Genomic DNA, 18,619 nt, shown 5'->3' on the forward strand with positions numbered 1-18,619 from the left:
TACTGAGTGTGTTTACTGATTCTGAAACAGATACAGTGAACAAGTGTTACAGAATAAGTGGAGAAATTCTTCTCTCTCTTTCATGGATATAAATCCTTGAGATTCAAATACAGTCACTCCAGATTTATGTCTTGATCAAAGCCCACTCAAGTCAGTGTAAGTCTTTCCAATAGCTCTCACTGCACTGCAGGGCAGGCAGCCACTACAGTTGTGTATCTCTGAGTAGGATCTAGCCTGAGAGGTATAACTAATATAATTTAAGAGTACATAATTCCCACTGAGATCAGTTACAGTGCAATATTTTTAGGAAGATCTGCATCAACTCATTGCACAGATAATCATCATATTCTCACTGCATACTAGAACCAGGTAACAGGGAGGCTGACAGACTTGCCCAGCCTCTGGGTAGAGTCACCCTATTTCCCTATGTTGAATATGAGACACCTGATAATATTACCTGTATTCAGGTGAGTTCAATGGCAATCAAGCAGAACTATGCAGTACAAACGTTCAAATGAACATCAAGTTGACTGAGCCCCTGTTAAATATCAATACAACATAGCAGGATTCTTTTATTTATTCACCGAATATTCACATGTACCGTATTCTTTCTCAGAGGGAGAGGCGCACGCACACACACACAAACATACACTCCCATACACCTCTCTCAGATGGGACTGACCAACCGAAGTGATCCCCCATGTTTGGCACTCTCCACTCTCCTTGCCTGACTGGACCCCCAGGACCAAACTTCCTGTCTTGTTACCTGGAGCCATATCTTCCAGAAGCAACACATGGGGGACACGCAGGGTCGCTGGGAAGAGACGCACTCTGTGGTGCTGAGGGACATGAACAGTGAGAGACAGCAAGAGAGGGAGCACATAAAAGACTGATGTGTGGGCAGCAGAGGCAACAAGTAACTGGCCACCATCTGGCACCTGCTCACACTTGCAAGCCACAGCTGCTCACAGCGTGCAGCCAGTGCTGGAGGGAAAGACAATGGGGGGCAGGGCCCTGCTGTCTGATAGCTGGCATGCAGCAGGGGCTGCTATGGTGGACCAGCAGGGGACACAGGACTGTCCCTTTAAAAATGAGACATCTGGTCACCTGCTTTTGGCCAAGGTAGGAGGAGGTCACCTCTGTGCTCCCAGAAGGGGCGGGGCTTCAGGTGGAAGGGGCGGGGCTGGAGGAGCCAGCTCTCAGCACTCCCCAGAATGCACTGTGTTGGACTCCCCCACTCTCCCAGAGCCACCCCAAGCACATCGCCCACTGCTCCAGTGGCTATTTAAGAGGCCCAGGACTCCGGCTGCCACCACTCCTGAGTTAGCAGCAGGTGTTACCCTTTTGAACTGGGGAACTGCCCCTTTGCCCCCACCATCTCATCAGTGGGCCTGCCAATGAAAGAAAGAAAGAAAGAAATTACTAGGAATTAATAAATCCAAATATAACAGGAGAAGTGATGCAAGTTAATGGAGAAAATAATATTTCAACTATGATGACTGAGAAATAATTATGGGGATTGCATGGAGGCAACAAAATCCTAGCAAATGTCAGGCACATAGGGGAGGATCCACAAAAGCTCTTAGGCACCTAAACCCCAAACTTTGGCACATAAATCCCTGTCTCAGTTACCTCAGAGTATATCTCCAGTGCAGTTAGACACCAGCTGCTGGCCCGTTAGATCTGAGTGCAGCTAAGGGGCTCTTTAACTGCAGTGTAGATATTTGAGCTCAGGCAAGAACCAGAGCTTTGGAACCCTCTTGCCTCACAGGAATCTATAGGACAATTAAATAGCCCCTTAGCTTGATCCCGTCTGCCTGAATCAGCTGGCATAGTCACCCACAGGTTTTTAACTACATGGGATATACTCTACGTTCCAGTTTGAGCTCCACTGTAAACCACAAAATCGTCATTCCATGTAGGCACCTACACCTGCTTATCATCTAACTTTTTCTGTGTAAAAGCTCCCTGGACATCTATATTGCTGCCCCCTTCTAAGTATCTAGATACCTATCTTCTGCCTAAGTGATCCATGTACCTCTGTCATAGTCACATATAGGGGTCCCAATCCAGTCAGCATGCTGAGAGGGTGCCTAACATGTCAGAACCCATTTGAAATCTGACTGAATAGAATAGGTAGTGTCCACCTTAAAACATTTAACTATATGGTTATAGTACTCATATGGGGCATGGGATATTCACATTCAAGTTCCCTCTCCCTTCTAAAATTGGGGTCTCCCATCTGAACGAGAATTTTTCACCCACTGAGTTATGGGATATTTTGATGTGGCTCCCTCAGTCTCTCCAACTGAAGCTTTTCACTCTGGATAAATAGCAAAGTGTGATTGGACTAAGAAGACTAGGCATTGAGCACCCCACAACATTTCCAGGTGGGTGCCCAAAGCAGCACACTAGAGTCATTCCCTCTCTTTCTTGCCTGGTTGCTATCTACACGCAGTTATACACAGTGGAACAGTTATATACCAGATGAGGAACCGTGCCTTAATGCAGCACTCTTGTTGAAAGGACAAGTACATTATTTCCTGTTCAAAATGGGCACAAACTATTACAAACTAAATTTGAAAAGATCTTCAATTGAATTATAGGTGACAGTATAAAAATTTGACACCGGTGTCCATAAATAATGAAACATTTTCCGCCAATTATTGAAATAAAATGTAGTGTCCTAATAACTGCTTGTATATGCATACATCTTTTAAATCACCAGAGTGCCTAAACATTAATTTTACATCCTAATGGATTCCTGTATATAAAGAAAGTACTCGCTAAAACAAAAAAATTAATATATATTTCTGCTCTGGAAAGTAGCTCAGTAAAAATGGCAATGTAAGGTTCCTTAATAGAATTTTAATAGCTTCCATGAACATTCATTCAGTTCACTAGTCGCATGTTTTTTCTAGATTCCAGCCCTGCAAATCTAAATTAGGATCTAAACATCAAGCTAAGTTGACTCCTTCTTGTGCATCACCACCGCTAATAAAGATTCTGCAGTCCAGATTGAGCCCTCTCTTACCCTTATGAAACCTCATTATTTGCACTAGAGCTGCATATAACTTTTATTGAAATGGGAAAATTGGAGGGGTTGGCAAAAATACATTTTTAAACAAAACTTTTCATAGAAAATTGTTTCTTCCAAAAAAAATATTTTCTTCCTTTTCCTTCCTTCTTTTCTATTTGTTTGAAAAACCAAATTATTCAATTAAACGTTTTGAATGCAACCCTTTTTCATTTTCTTTTAATTATATTGCAGAAAATATACAGTCTTTTTCAAATAGTTCAAGATATTAAGCTTCCTATTACATGTCAGTAAGAGGTGAGGACTTTGTATGCAGCTGCATATCAGGACTGTGCAACCCCATTCAGGAAAACATATGGCCTTATGAGTGGAACTCGATAGATGAGTCGGAAAATTATGCCAGAGTGAGAACAGAAATCAGCTCCCTTTCCCAGAGCTTAGCTGCAATGCTTAGAGAGGAGGGGAGAAATAGACACAATTATTTATTGTTATAAAAACGGATAGCTAAGACTCTGAATAGACACAGGAAATTAGTCTATAGCATAATTAGTTCCACATGATCATGTTAGAACTGCTTTGGGAGTGGATGATGATAGCTCAGACCACTCTTTGAGAACCTGCATATGTGTGTGCAATTTGTGCCATTTAGATATTACAAATACTCAGTTTCCATGTCCCAGATGTTTAAATGACATCAGTTGCACTTATAAATAAGAAAGAGTCCCAGATCAGGATAGTATGAGAATCAGGCCCTTATGCTTGAAAGGTGGTTATTTTGAGTGTGAAGGAACGTGACAACAAAAGAGCTGGTGTGCATCTGGTCTTCATTTCCTAGCCCTTGCCTAAAGATGTAGATCATAGCTAGAAAAGTTTACACTGTAGCCCCTATGGTAGGAGTTGGCACACATTGTCCTAGTAAAAACTATTGAAAGAGCACCTTCACTTTTCTGAACCATAAAATGGAATTGCTCCAATAACTCTAGTCATATATACAATAACCCTCATATTTTCTAAAACATAGCAAAATAGGGATGACTGGAAGTCACAGCAAATAAAAATTAGGCTGTCTTTTTGATGAAGCCCACACATGACCTAAGAAAAGCTGTGAAATTTATATAAAACATTGCTGTAACTCTGAGGCTGTGTCTACACGTGCCCCAAACTTCGAAATGGCCATGCAAATGGCCATTTCGAAGTTTACTAATGAAGCGCTGAAATGCATATTCAGCGCTTCATTAGCATGCGGGCGGCAGCGGCGCTTCGAAATTGACGAGCCTTGCTGCCGCGCGGCGCGTCCAGACGGGGCTCCTTTTCGAAAGGACTCCACCTTCTTCGAAGTCCCCTTATTCCCATGAGCTCATGGGAATAAGGGGACTTCGAAGTAGGCGGGGCCCTTTCGAAAAGGAGCCCCGTCTGGACGCGCCGCGCGGCGGCAAGGCTCGTCAATTTCGAAGCGCCGCTGCCGCCCGCATGCTAATGAAGCGCTGAATATGCATTTCAGCTCTTCATTAGTAAACTTCGAAATGGCCATTTGCATGGCCATTTCGAAGTTTGGGGCACGTGTAGACACAGCCTGTAAGTCCCAGAATAAGAGAGAGAGACAAGATGGGTGAGGGGTAAGCTTGAAAGCTTGCCTGCCTCACCCACAGAAGTGCATCGAAATACTAGTTCTACCACCTGATCTCTCTCTCTGATAGTTATTCAATTTAGAGCTCATCTCAGAAAGGCTTAGCAATGAGTGAACAATATTTATGGTTTCCTCAAAGGGCACTGAAGATATAAAAAGTGATCTCATTAGATGGTCTGAAGTGAAAAGTGCTTTATGATCAATTTACTATACTCTTTAAGAGTAGGAGAACTTTTCAGGTTCTACAAGAGGTTTCTAGGTTTTAATAGGTGGCAAGTTTAAGACCAACCGAAGGAAGTATGTCTTCACACAATGCACAGTCAACCTGTGGAACTCTTTGCCAGAGGATGTTGTGAAGACCAAGATTTTAACAGGGCTCAAAAAAGAATTAGATAAACATGTGGAGGATAGGTCCATCAATGGTTGTTAGTCAAGATGGGTATGAATAGTGTCCCTAGCCCCTGTTTGTCAGAAACTGAGAATGGGAAATAGGGAATGTAAACAAGATTTCCTGTTCTGTTCATTCTCTCGGGGCAACTGTCATTGGCCGCTACTAGGGGACAAGAGGCTCGGCTAGAGGGACCTTTGATCCAGTATGGCCATTCTTATGTTCCTCTTATGTTCTTATGGCTAGAAGAATTCAGTCATTAATTGTATAAAGAAGTCAGGTGTGAAATTAGTGTGATTGAAACTGCATATCTATTCATACACAAAAATGGATTGCCATGCATTTAATGGGCAATTTGATCAAACAAATGACTAATTTTTGATTAAAATATTGTCAATTACTTGTGCAAATTGGACACAAAATTCTGCGCTGATTTTTGTATGCAGAAATTTGCACCTGTGACCCGCCTATTGAACAGAACTGTTGTTTGTGTCAGATACTAGTGTTGCAGAATGCACAATTTAGCCCACACAGAAAGCAATAGACTCAAGAAAAGTATGTTTATATTCTACCTCCATATAGGTTATATAAGGATTCCACACAGCTTTAAAATGGAACCAAAAACAAAAAAAGATACAAAAATGGATATATTTTAAAACAAAGGAGTACAGTGCTCACAAAAATGAGGGAGTTGGTATGCTTGAACCATGCTAATGAGCAATTGATGTGTGTTCTTCCCCCAACCCAGCCATCATATGTTGGGCTCAGGTATGGTGCTACCTGTGAGTTGAATGCTTGAGACACCAGCCAGAAGAGATTCAGGTGCCACCCAGCTAATTGGTAGAGTGCACACAGACACACACAGCCAGCAACATGTGTTATTCCTGGTGGTTCATATCCACACATGCTTGATGCTCAACAAAATTTATTCTGCCCAAGGATGGAAAAAATTAGAGGGAACACTGCTCAGACACCTCAGTTTTGGCTTGCTATTCCAATCCCAGCTATTTCAACATGTACAAGTGGGCAGAGAATGGGACAGCAATATTATTTTCATTTTTTTGTCCTGGTCATGCTATAAACTTAGTATCTCAGAAGTGAAATTAACATCTTTGCTGCGAGGCATCTATTCCGCTATGTATGCTGCCATATTCCATTGGCCTTTTATTCTGTTGGTCATCATGGAATACCGTGGAGTATCTAGATACCTGGTGCATTGATGTATGTTGAAAGTGTGTTTTTGCTGAAAGGCCTGGTATGTCAATTAGTAAATTAGTGCACTGTTCTGTCTGATGCTACTCCAACATTATTTCAGCATCTGTGGTGCTATGAGATATTCATGATATCTCTGGCATGTTCTGTGAATTGATTAGCTCCCAAGTGCAAATCTTTCATTAACTGTCCTAGTACAGAGGATTACGCTGGTACCAGCAATGCTGTGCTTTCTCATTCTACCCTTTATTACACATCATTCCATTGTAATGCAGCTAATTAGATAAAAATCAGATAAAAGAAACACTCTAAAGTCTACTTAATTCTCCTATTCATAAAGTCAAATGGATTAGAGAGACTATTTTGGTCTCCATAGAAACAGAAAACCTCACTGAATTTATTACTGGTCACTGAAGAAAGGTAGAAAAGTGTCTTTTCTCACTACTAGTACATTTCATTAACATTGTCTTAAGAACCGTCTTGTGGTTCCCTCTTCCCTACCATTCCCCAGATTTAAATTAAAATAAATTACTACTTCAAAGCAGGCCAGCTGACTGGAGGGACAAAGGGTTCAATCACCCCTGACCCCAGCATTTCAAAAGGGCCCAGAACTACGGCTGATCATAAGAACATAAGAACATAAGAATGGCCATACTGGGTCAGACCAAAGGTCCATCAAGCCCAGCATCCCATCTGCCGACGGTGGCCAATGCCAGGTGCCCCAGAGAAGGAGAACAGAAGACAATGATCAAGTGATTTATCTCCTGCCATCCATCTCCTGCCCTTGTTATGAAGGCTAGGGCACCATACTTTATCCCTGGCTAATAGCCATTTATGGACCTAACCTGCAAAAATTTATCAAGCTCTTTTTTAAACCCTAATAGAGTCCTGGCCTTCACAGCCTCCTCGGGCAAGGAGTTCCACAGGTTGACTGTGCGCTGTGTGAAGAAAAATTTCCTTTTATTAGTTTTGATGACCTGGCTAACACTCCAGGCTCCTTTGAAATGCTGTGGAGCTTTTTGTCACTCCATGTGCAGCTCAGAGGGAGTGAGGTGGGGGCCCAGGGCTGACTTCCCCAAGCCCCAACACTTCTGTGGCCCCACCCCTACAGGGGGCAGAGAACCAGTGTGAGCTCCCACCTTGCCCCTGAGCCCAAGTCACCTCTCGGCACCACTTCTTCAAAGTTGGGTATTGTCTGTCTTTCATTCTGTGCTTTTCTATCACAGTAACAGCAACAGCAGCACAGTATGCTTGTTGAATACAATGCATAATAGTAATGGCAATGCTAACAAGCTGCCATTAAGGAATGAGTCCCATTTTCAAAGCACAAATAATACATGACATAACATAAAACATTATGGAAAATGAATTTCATTCAACCTCTGGATACCTTATCAATTTGATTCCTCTTCAAAGCCATCAGGACTCAAGCATCTTTTCTAGATTGTTTTACAACTGAATAGTGGCAGTCAGTAGTTTAAATGGTTAACACTAAAAGGGTGTATGCATGGTCTCCGTAGTTGTGTTTCTAAAGGGTGGAACTGGTTAAGGAGAATTTTAAAAATTAGTTCTCAGGTGAATCACTCTACTTTTGTGCTCCCAAAAGCCTGAAATAAAATGAATAAAGGCAAAGTATCATTATAGTGAAATCTCTACAATAGGCTATCCTTATAAGGCAACTTTCAGCCTTAGAAACCGTCTCAAAGGATTCACAGATGTATTGAGACTAGTACTTTTCTAAAAAGATCATTTTTGTTCAAACAGCCCTTTCTTCGTCTATCTTTTATATAGTTTCTCAAGACAAGGCTTTCCTATGGGTAAGTTAAAAACAAAAAGGTACTGAAATTAATGTAAGACCATCCACAATTTCCCAGTTATCACCATCCTGTTTGGCTATGTGCACCCTCAAAGCCAAGACAGGGCTAGACGTCAGATTGTCCGGCTTCAAAATAAACTGTCCACTGCTATTTGAGCTAAAGGGGAGGCATTCAGCTACTGTCTGCACTGTAAGGCCTATTGAAAAAAACTATGAATGCTAACAGTAAAGATAACACTTTTTATTGGAAATATTACTCTGCAGAAAGAGTTTTTGAAAAAAATGTATTCAATAGTGGCAATGAATTCAAGATATGAGAAGTGAAAATGCTGATAGTTTTAAAGGCAGAGACCCAAACCTCCATCCCCATAACTATACCCAAAACTTCAAAGCTGTTCATATTTGAATCTGAACTTTGTGGTTCCAGGGCCCACTTCTAATGAAGCTATTAATTGGAAATATGGAGGTTCTGCCACTATAAAAAGAAAACCTCTAGTTTTGCAACGACTTTCCATTTATGTAGCTGTAATTTTTACTTTTGTCTGAACTTGTATGGGCGTGTTTCAGCTAAAGCAGGGGTATTAGGAATAAAAAGCAAGACTACTGCCAACAACAACATCCACTGGTTTCCTCTGTCATTGACAGGCTGCAGGAGCTAAAGTTATTCTGAGTCTAAGCAGTGAAACAGAAAATAAAAAAAAGACGACAGCATAGAACATACTCTGGTACTGTATTCCTCTCAATCCAAAAGGTCAGAAGAGCATTTTCACTGTCACCAATCAACTGTGAATGCATCTCTAGAGCCCCAAAATAGCTTAATTTGCACAAGAAATAGAAGCAGCGGAAATCTAAGGTCAGTAACACTGTAGAAGTAGCCTTCCTCCAGCTGTATATACCACACTATACAGCCTCACTATATAGCCCCTGTGCTATCCTCAGAGTATTTCTGGCTGTGAACTGGTCCCAGCACTGGGCAATGTTTTGCTTTTAAGAAATGATCCAATCATTCTTATCTTCTTTGACTGCAATAATAAAGAAGCTGATTTATCAAAACTGATTCCCTGCTGTCGTAGCAGCAGGGCTTTTGCCACCAGTACTGCTGCAACAAGGAACAATAATATTAACAGAAACATCAGTGAGAGAAGAGCCCTCTAGCTTGCTGTAGTTCCTCTTGACAGAATAGCTGCTCTCCAGCTGTAACTGCCCACTCGCCGTTAATGGTCTTAGGTTTATTGGACACTTTGCAGAGACATTACAGGCTTACACAGGGATTGTGTTCTGCTTTACTTGGGAGAAAAAATAAACTCTGATAAACAAGAAGTGGTGGAAAAATCCTCAGGGATTATTCAAATTACTTTGGATTAAAAACACAGGTAGATGCAAAAATATTTATTTGTCTATAAAATCAATATATAGCAAAAACATGGTGCTAGAACCTAGGGCCAGGCCAACTCCATTTGCACTGCTGGAATATCCCAATAGCCTGCGTGCCAACCATTCTCAGCTTTCTCACAACAACAGGTGTCGCACAATGGCTGACTGTGGAAGTGTCTGTGCGTGACCAGAGCATGGTGTGCTGGTGATCTTGGGGCTGACACAGGGTATGACCACACTGGAATAAAAGAGCTGCAGCATGTCTGCAGCTGGCCTTGGTCAGCTGACTCAGGCTCACTGGGATGTAGTGACTGTGCTCATTTAGGGCTGGTCTACAAGAGGGGAAAAAGTTGGCCTAAGATACACAACTCCAACTGTAAGAATAGCATAGCCAGAATGGACGTATTTTAGGTCGACTTTCTTCACCATCCCCTCAGTGGAGAAAGACTTTCCCGTCAACTTCCTTTACTCCTTGTGACTGCAAGGAGAAGAGGGTGGATGGAGATACCCTGAAGGTTCAGTTTAGCATGTTGCTACTAAATCAAACCCTGGAAGACCAGCCTCTGGAGAGCTGATCTTCCTTTGAGTATAGATGTACACTTAGTCTGTGTCTACACATGCCATTTCTTCCAGAAACTGCATGGTAATGAGCTGTCCAGAAGTTGCTAATGAGGCATAGATATAAATTTCTTGTGCCTCATTAGCATATGGGCATGTGATTCAGAGTCCAGAAGAAGCTCTTCCAGACTCCAAAATACACATGCAGACATGCAGCCTGTGGGGATCTTCTGGAAGGAAACCCTCCCTCCCAAAGGTCCTTCTTCCTCAAAATTTTGAGGCAGTGCCAAGAGCTTCTTCCAGGTTCTGAATCATGGCTCATTACCATGCCGCTCCCAGAAGAAGTGGCATGAGTAGACACACCCTTAGAGTAGAACTTGTCATATGACAATGGCAAAATATTCCATTAACCCAAGAAACCTTTGTCTTATTTTAATACAATTCCTTCAGTGCTAGAGATGCTGTCTTTTAGCACTAAACAAGGAAACGTGTGATAAGGCAAAGCAATGCACCTTGATGGATCATGAACTGGTGTTGGAAGGTCATTTTGACCTAGAGGGGTGTGCCAGTTAAATGGGAGGGGCACTTGGAAGGTGATAATGGATGCAGGGGTTCCAATATGGAAATGGTTGTCAACCCGTGGTATAAGGAAAATTATCACTAAAGTTTCTCTCTCACTCTCTCTCTGCTACACAATACAGCTTCTCCCAAATGCCTCTGCCTGGATCCCTGTCATAGATATTTTTTTAAAAAGCACTCATTCATTGCCTCATACACCTGCCTCAACTTTTTAAAACATCTCCCATCAAACTAACACCTCTGAATTCACAAGGAAACTGACATCTTGAGCAGTGTTTTATTGATCTGTTGGTTAACAGCAGTCTGAAATATACTAACAAATTGTAAGCAGTTCCCCTGCTGGCAGAGTGGTCTAGTGGTTAGGCCCCTTGCGGAGCCCAGCGGCCCAGAGGATAGGTCTTCAGCCCACCCCTAAGTACTGTTGTCTTAATTTGGGGTGTGGCCCTGAGTGTCTAGCTTCCCCTTAGGAAGGGAACAGGGGATTCTTCCCCCTCTCTGCCTGGGGAAGGATTTGGAGGCTCCTTCCTATGATGGCTGACCTGGTGGCAGCTCTGACTGAGGGCCTGCATATGCCAGAGCCAGATCCTGCCCTTGGAAAGTTCAGCACTGATGTACTGATGTTATCCATCTTCTTCTTAACAAAATCATATCTATCATGTTTTTGGACTTCCCGTCATTTGATCACCACTTCCACTTCCTACAGTCCTTTTGTTGGAATCTTGTGTTGCAGATCACCATCTCATGCTCTATAGCAAACTCTAGTAGTTTCTCACCTCATTAATTTCTTTCTCCATATCCAAACCTTCCCATGACTCCCTCTCAACCTTCGTTATCTGTTCCAACCTTCACATTCCAATCTCCTCTGATGATCAACACATCTTTCTTCAGTATCTCCTCCACCATCTTTGTCAAGTTGTTATAGAATAGACCAGTGTCTTCCTCCGTACTGTCCAATATGGGTGCATACACCTGAATGACTGAGATACTGAATGGTTTTGCTTCAAATTGCGCTACCATCATTCTTCCACTCACTGATTTGTATCCTAATAATGCTCTTCTAGCTGTTTTGCTAAGAAGTAATCTAACTCCTGCTTCATACTTCTTTTTGTTTCCTGACCAAATGACTTCGCAACTGCATTCTCTCCTGATCCGGTCCAATGCATCTCTGCCAATCCAAGAATATCACATCGGTATCTCTCCACCTCCTTACGAAGCAGCTCTAATTTTCTAGTTGCCCACGATGTTCGGACGTTCCATGTTCCAATGGATAGCATATGTGTTAGCTGTAATTTTCTTTTGGTAGCCAACTTATTGACCCACCCCCGCTCACTCAATTGGTATTGCAGACCTTGTTTATTCGGGTGACGTCCAAGCCAGCATCTTTTAACATTTAGTTGTACTGGCATCAGATTTCATTTGTATTGTTGTTTGACAGTCAGCACATTGACGCACATCCAGGCTTGGGACTGGCATGGAGCTCACAGCTTCCCTTCCCCATACATTAATAGTAACTGTAATAGTAATAGTAACTGAAGTGTCAGAGCTTTTAATACATTGGCATTCATACAGCTCCAGAAGATTGTGGTTTTTTTTTAAGAATCCCTTTTTTGCCTTATAAAATGGATTGAAGCTCTATTTTCTGAAAGGTGGTAGTGAGAGCTCCATGGTCACACTGCCTAATGTCAATGCTGAGAAAATACTTCCTGATGAATAATGCCAATGAAGTCGGCCTCACTTTATGCTCACGGATGTACTGTGATCATATCACAAAAAATATTTTGCCCTCTCTACTGACTATGAATATCCCAAATTGGAACTGCACTGTTAATTAATAACTGGCCTGATACATCATAGGGTATTATCTTTCCTTGACTAGAAGATATGACATGAAGATTTGGTCAGAAATTTAATATGCTTTTTCTGTGATCCTTGTACATGAAATACTGAAATGAGTTTTCTGCAAAGGTTTGTGCAATTGTACTTGATTGTGGAAAATGAAAACAATAGGAAGACAAACATGGCCAAAGCTAAAAAATACAAATAAATATTCACTGAATTGTTTATGTTGTTTGATCAGTACAACACGAGATAGAGAGTGAATGAGACATAAATATGTAGCTGCTGCTCTTTAATCTAGACAGTTGGACCAGACTATTTTCTCATGTACATTTAGTGAGGCCAAGACAGTGCAACCCCATTGGATGTAAGTGAAAGTACAAGTTGGGACATACTAATCTCTTACTTGCATGAGTATCATCATGCTGATCTTATCATCAATTACAAATGTGCATCTGCTCTAGAGGCTCAATTTTCACTTTTCACAAGTTCAGCCTCATCTGCATTTCAGTCTATGCCAGGGTAAGTATTTGGGCCGCTGCCCAAGAGAGATTCAGGTGCTGCCCAGTTGATTGGCAGAGTGCCCACAGCCACCCACAGTCAGCAGCACATTATTCTATCGATAAGGAGACCATCCGTCCCATATTAGGTGGGACGGTCCCATATTTGGGATGCCAAAAAGGCGTCCCTACTTACTTTTTAAAAGGGATTAATTGTCCCGTATTTGGGTCCTCCCCCCACTGACCTTTTCCACCAGCAGCTGCACAGGCGCAGCTGCTGGCAGGAGTCACTTCCCTGAGTCTTGGGAAAGTGGGGGAGTGTGGGCAGCTGCTGCACCCCTGCTGCTTCCTAAGGCTCCAGGGGATGGCCGGTGGCTGCTGCTTCCCAGGGCTCCTGGGAGGAGGGCTGGCAGCTGAGAGCTTCCACTTCCCTGGGGTCAAGCTGGTGGCTGCCACTTCCCTCCCAGCTCCTCAGGGCTGAGAGGAGCTGCCCCTCCCCCATATCTCCCTATCCCATATTTGGGACAGGGAGATATGGTCACCCTGTCCATTGGTGTTGCACCTCCATACACACCTTGGTGCATATAACAAAATTTATTCCTCCCATGGATGTTAAAAATTAAAGGGAACACTGGTTCATGCGTTGTATACACTTATCTGCTATGGGTATGACACCTGTGTGATGCTGGCAAACCCAGTGCCAGCTGTGGCCACAGTCACAATTGCTAACCAAGAACTGACATACTCATATTTGGAAATCAAACCAGCTCACCTGTATGTTAATTTTGTTTAAAACAAGCATTAGTTTTATAAGACTGCATTTAGTGTTTAGACTCTGAAAGTTGTTAAGTGCATGAATTAATCTCATTTGCGATGACTGAATTCCGCACTGTAAGGAAATAAGCAACTTAGGTTTTGTAACTTTGAAAGTGTTTGCTCTGAACTTAACAAAAAAGCAGTCATGTAGCACTCTAAAGACTAAGAAGATAATTTATTAGGTGACGAGCTTTTGTGGGGGAGACCTACTTCTTCAGATCTGGAGACAGTGCTATACTGGAAATGAAAGTGCATTGACATGACAATTATATAACAGAAATAAATATTTGAAATAAAAACTGACAAATCAGATACATAGGACAGAAGAGGGGGTAAATGGGTGAGGAAGGGCTGAAAGAAAATTACTAACGGTAAGTGTTCTGCCTGAGATCACTACAAATATCCAAGATGAGGAAGCTCTCTTTGTAATAAGTAAAATAATTGGTATCGTTAAGACCAAGTGACAATACCAAATTTGATCATAAATTGCAGTTGATATGTTTCCCTTTTTAATCTGCTGTTAAAGTATTTTTGTTGTAAAATGCATATTTTCAGGTCTTTAACAGTATGGCCCACTCCATTGAAATGCTCACTGGCAGTTTTTCATGTATTCAGATTCTTAATGTCTGCTTTGTGTCCATTCATTCTTTGACAAAATGATTGTCCAGTTTGTCCAATACACACAGCAAAGCAGCTTTGCTGGCACATGATGGCATATATAACATTGACTGGGGTACAGGAGTATGCGCCCCTGATCCTGTAAGTGATGTTGTTAGATCCAATGATGGTATCTCCAGAATTAATATGTGGACAAAGTTGGCAGTGGGGTTTGTTGCAAGGAAATGTTCCAGGATTAGTATTATTGTGGTGTGGCCTGTGGTTGCTAGTGAGAATTTTCCTGAGGTTAGGTGGTTTTCTGCAGGAGAGAACAGGCCACTCATCCACAGCCTCTGGGAGCTTAACATCATGTTCCAGTGTAGGTTGTCGATAATGCACTCCAGGGGTTTGGGCTGGGGGCTATAGGTAATGGCAAGTGGTGTTCTGTTATTGACCTTCTTGGGCCTATCTTGAAGTAGCTGGATTCTGGGTGTTCTTCTGGCCCTCCCAATCTGTTTTTTTCACTTTTCCCAGTGATTAAGTTTTACAAATGCTTGGTAGAGATCTTGAAATTCCAAGATCCATCACTTATAGTCAAGCCCTTAGATAAAATCTCATCTGCTCTGATCATACTAACAGAGACCAAAAATTTCCAGATCTCTACCAAGCACGATTAAAGGGACCATGTAAATCTCTGTCACTCAGATGCACTGTGTGTCTCTGTCACTACCATAAAAAACAGTTTCACACTCACCTCCCAACCTAGCACCTACTTGTGGTGGTGGTGGTGGTGTTACCTCTTTTCCTTCTTTGATAGTGTGTTATTTCAGATTTTGGATTGGTCTGTGTCTTTCATAATTTTTATTTCTCTCTTATGCTTAAATTTAATTCTTTGGGCATTTTAGAACTCACTAATCTGTCATTGCTGGAATAATTTTCCCTCTGATAATTTTTATATATAACAGCTGGCTGTTAAACCAATTAAACTGAGTGCCGTTAGTTGCATAGCAACACAGGGAGTGAGTGGCAGAGGAAAGCAGGTGGAGGCTGCAGCTTAACAAGCTGCAAATGCCTCTTAAAGATCCACATGCGGCTCAGATGGAGATGCCCAGGTAGCTTTTAAAAATGGCACCACTGGCTTCTGAAGTGTGCCCCTGCAGCTGCGGCACCTAAGGCAAGTGTTTCAGTCACCTAGCGGTCATTACAGTCCTGAGAGAGGACGAGGGAGGGAGGAGAGGTTGAAGGAGCAGGGCTGGACTTCAGAGAAGGGGTGAGGAAGGAGGTGGGGCAAAGGTATTTGGGTTGGAGGTGGATCCTTGATTGCACTTACATTCAAAAAGTGATCTTGTGTGTGAAAGGTTGGAGACCACTGATCTAGACTATCAGGCACTTATCACAGATCAATTGGTCTCTTGGGACGGAAGCAATATGAACATTGTGATTTTTGGTGTAAATGACCATTTATCATAAGTCCAGCTTGCCTCTGTAGCAATACAGTCAGGAGCGGCGAGGGAGACTGTGACTGTATAGTAAGACTTTTCATGTTCCAGGAGTTCACATTTGTTCCTGGCTTGGTGAAATCAAATTATAAAACATACCAGCAGACAGGAGTGTCTGCCCTGCTTTTGACAGTCTGCCTGAGATAGGAACTCACATTCATGAGCCACTCCAGAGAGCATGACAATTCACATGACAGGTTGTATAAGCAATGACACAGGAATTTCCATGATAAGTACCCTAGCTTTAAATAAGTAATCACACAAATGCCTTCCTAATGTTCTCATAGCACCAACCAGGTCTACTCCTAAGACTGCACTGTCCATAAGGGAAATGTTTTTAAAACTTTTTTAATAAACATCAAACTGTAATTCTCAGATATTTATAAAGGCAGCATTTCAGTTGATGCACCTTGCCACACTGAGTAGTATGCACTAAAAAGAAAGAAAGAAAGAATGGTAGAGAATAATGAGTGCTAATTATAGGCAACCTTATTTGTTTCTTTTGTACAATATGGGCAACTTTTCAAAACCTTGCTGATGGCTCTTGCCAGTGTAGTGTAACTGCACGCATACCAAATATATCTGTAAATGGGCATTTGGTCACCTGACTTGATTAGTAGAGATTCATCAGTATGCTGAAGTTATGTCTTTGTTGCCCAGGGTCTTACACAGATGTTGCTCCTAACCTGCTCTTTCACATACAAACCCCTCTCACCTGAATTAAGTGGTTCTTCCACTCTGAGAAAGCTGGCCTGATTCAGGCTGTGGGTTACAGACCAGGTTCCTCCTTTGCTGGGCCTGGCAAACTTTCCCTTTTGCAATGAGGACACAAAATGATAAATCACCTGAAAGTCCCCCAGCACCATCCAACAATTTCCCCATGTGCCTATAGGGCAGACAGGTGCTCCCACAGTCTATTGGGAAAGAATTGAAGAAGAGCTCCATGTAACTGAAAACCTTGCCTCATTCACCAAGAGAAGTCAGTCCAGTTTAAAACAAAAAAAACAAACTACCTCACCCACCTTGTCTCTAAAGAGCTATACAATTTGCCCTTGGAAGTCCTGGCATCACATAAGAGGAGGCATGACACCCATGAAGACAGGTAGCTTAGGTCAGATTGGCCAAGTTCTGCTCTCACTTGGGCTGAGCGAACTTGACCCAGGGACCAAGCACCAGGGCTAGCTGCACTGAAGATATATAGCCTAAGAATGACTTTGAAAAGGGGAAAACCTAGGACTGTTCATACTGCTTCAGCTCCAGGCTCTTCTTAATCTTATTTTAATATAGTTGTTGTGTGTATTTAGTATTTGTGTTATATAATTGTTCACATGAGATTGTTTCTGCTCCCTGACTGCACCACTACTGAAGGTTTTGAAGCAGGACACTAATGATCAGTGAATGATAAACTTTTTTCAACACTATTATGTCTGAATTACGGTATGTGCTAAAATTCCTAGAATTTTTGGAATTTACAGACACTATAATGAATGCCCAGCAGTCCACTTAATGCACATGAATGGCAAATATAATGACCACTTGAAACCCAGATCACACAGGTATGTTCTGAAGTCAAAGTATTTACAGCTTTGTTTTAACTATTTCAGCTTATTTTAAAAGCAATGCTCCTGATCTTGGTACATTCACTTTCCCACAAGTCAGCAATTTGAACACTACTTAACGCTATAAGACTTGCAACAATGAACAAGATGCGAGAATGTTCATTTTCTGTTTCAGATACATTCTGTCTTCCTGTGTCTGTACCGAGGCTAGTAAAATTGGCCTCCAAATCCTGACCAAGGCCTTTGGGTGCTACAAAAGTAATAAATAATACATAAAATAAATGATTTCTTCATATGGGTTGAACTTCTCTAATTCAGAGCTCTTTTGTCCATGAACATCTGTAGTCCAGCATGATTTTTAGTTGGCTGGATGACCACTTATCATAGGTGTGGCAAAGTTTTCCATGGTCCTATGAATTTTCATTTTCAGATACCAGTCCCAACTCTCAGTGCTCTGTTATTTAGCTCTAATTTAGCCCTAAATGTCTTCTAAAAGCCCAGCAAGCAGTGGAATCATTGGTAATTCTGCTAGACAATATTGACCTCCTGTGATCCAGCAAATGCTCGTCAGGCGCTGGTCAGGCCTCAAGGGTACCACATTAGAAAGGTTCAACCTGTGCTTTCATCAAGGGATTTAAGAAACTTTACCAAAGCCATCTAAGTATTATCTCCCATTATATAGGTTGGGAAAATGAAATGTAAATGGTTAGATAAATTACTTATGAACACATCAGTGGCAGAACTAGGAACCATCACTAGAGCTGAAATCCTAACTCCCCTGAAGGCAACAGCGAAGCACCCAGTGGAGCCAGGATGTCACCCAAGTAGTTTTGAGTCCCAGTCTCCTTAGTCAAACTATTTTATTATTAGGTTTTTCTGAATAATTCACAATATTAGCTCCCTTCATAAGGCAGAGAAAGACACAGCCTTTGCCAAAAAAAAAAAATCCGCAATTTAAGAGACATGTTGCCTCTGCTTCAGGGTTCTGACAATGGAATTTACTGTAGCATTTCCTATTTCCTAAGTCAATGAAATGATTCAAATGCTTATGCTGCCCTATGATGGATTGATTTCAGAAATGAAAGGTTAAAAGTTCTCTTTCTGTAGGGCTACAGCTACACTACAGCAATCTTTTGAAAGAAGTTCTTCCAGGAGATCTCTTCCAAAGAACCTGCTTTCAAAAGAGTGCATCCACACACAAACAAGCAGACAGAAAGATGG

Source organism: Carettochelys insculpta, chromosome 17 (genome assembly GCF_033958435.1).
Source record: "Carettochelys insculpta isolate YL-2023 chromosome 17, ASM3395843v1, whole genome shotgun sequence".
NCBI classification, from domain to species: domain Eukaryota; kingdom Metazoa; phylum Chordata; order Testudines; family Carettochelyidae; genus Carettochelys; species Carettochelys insculpta.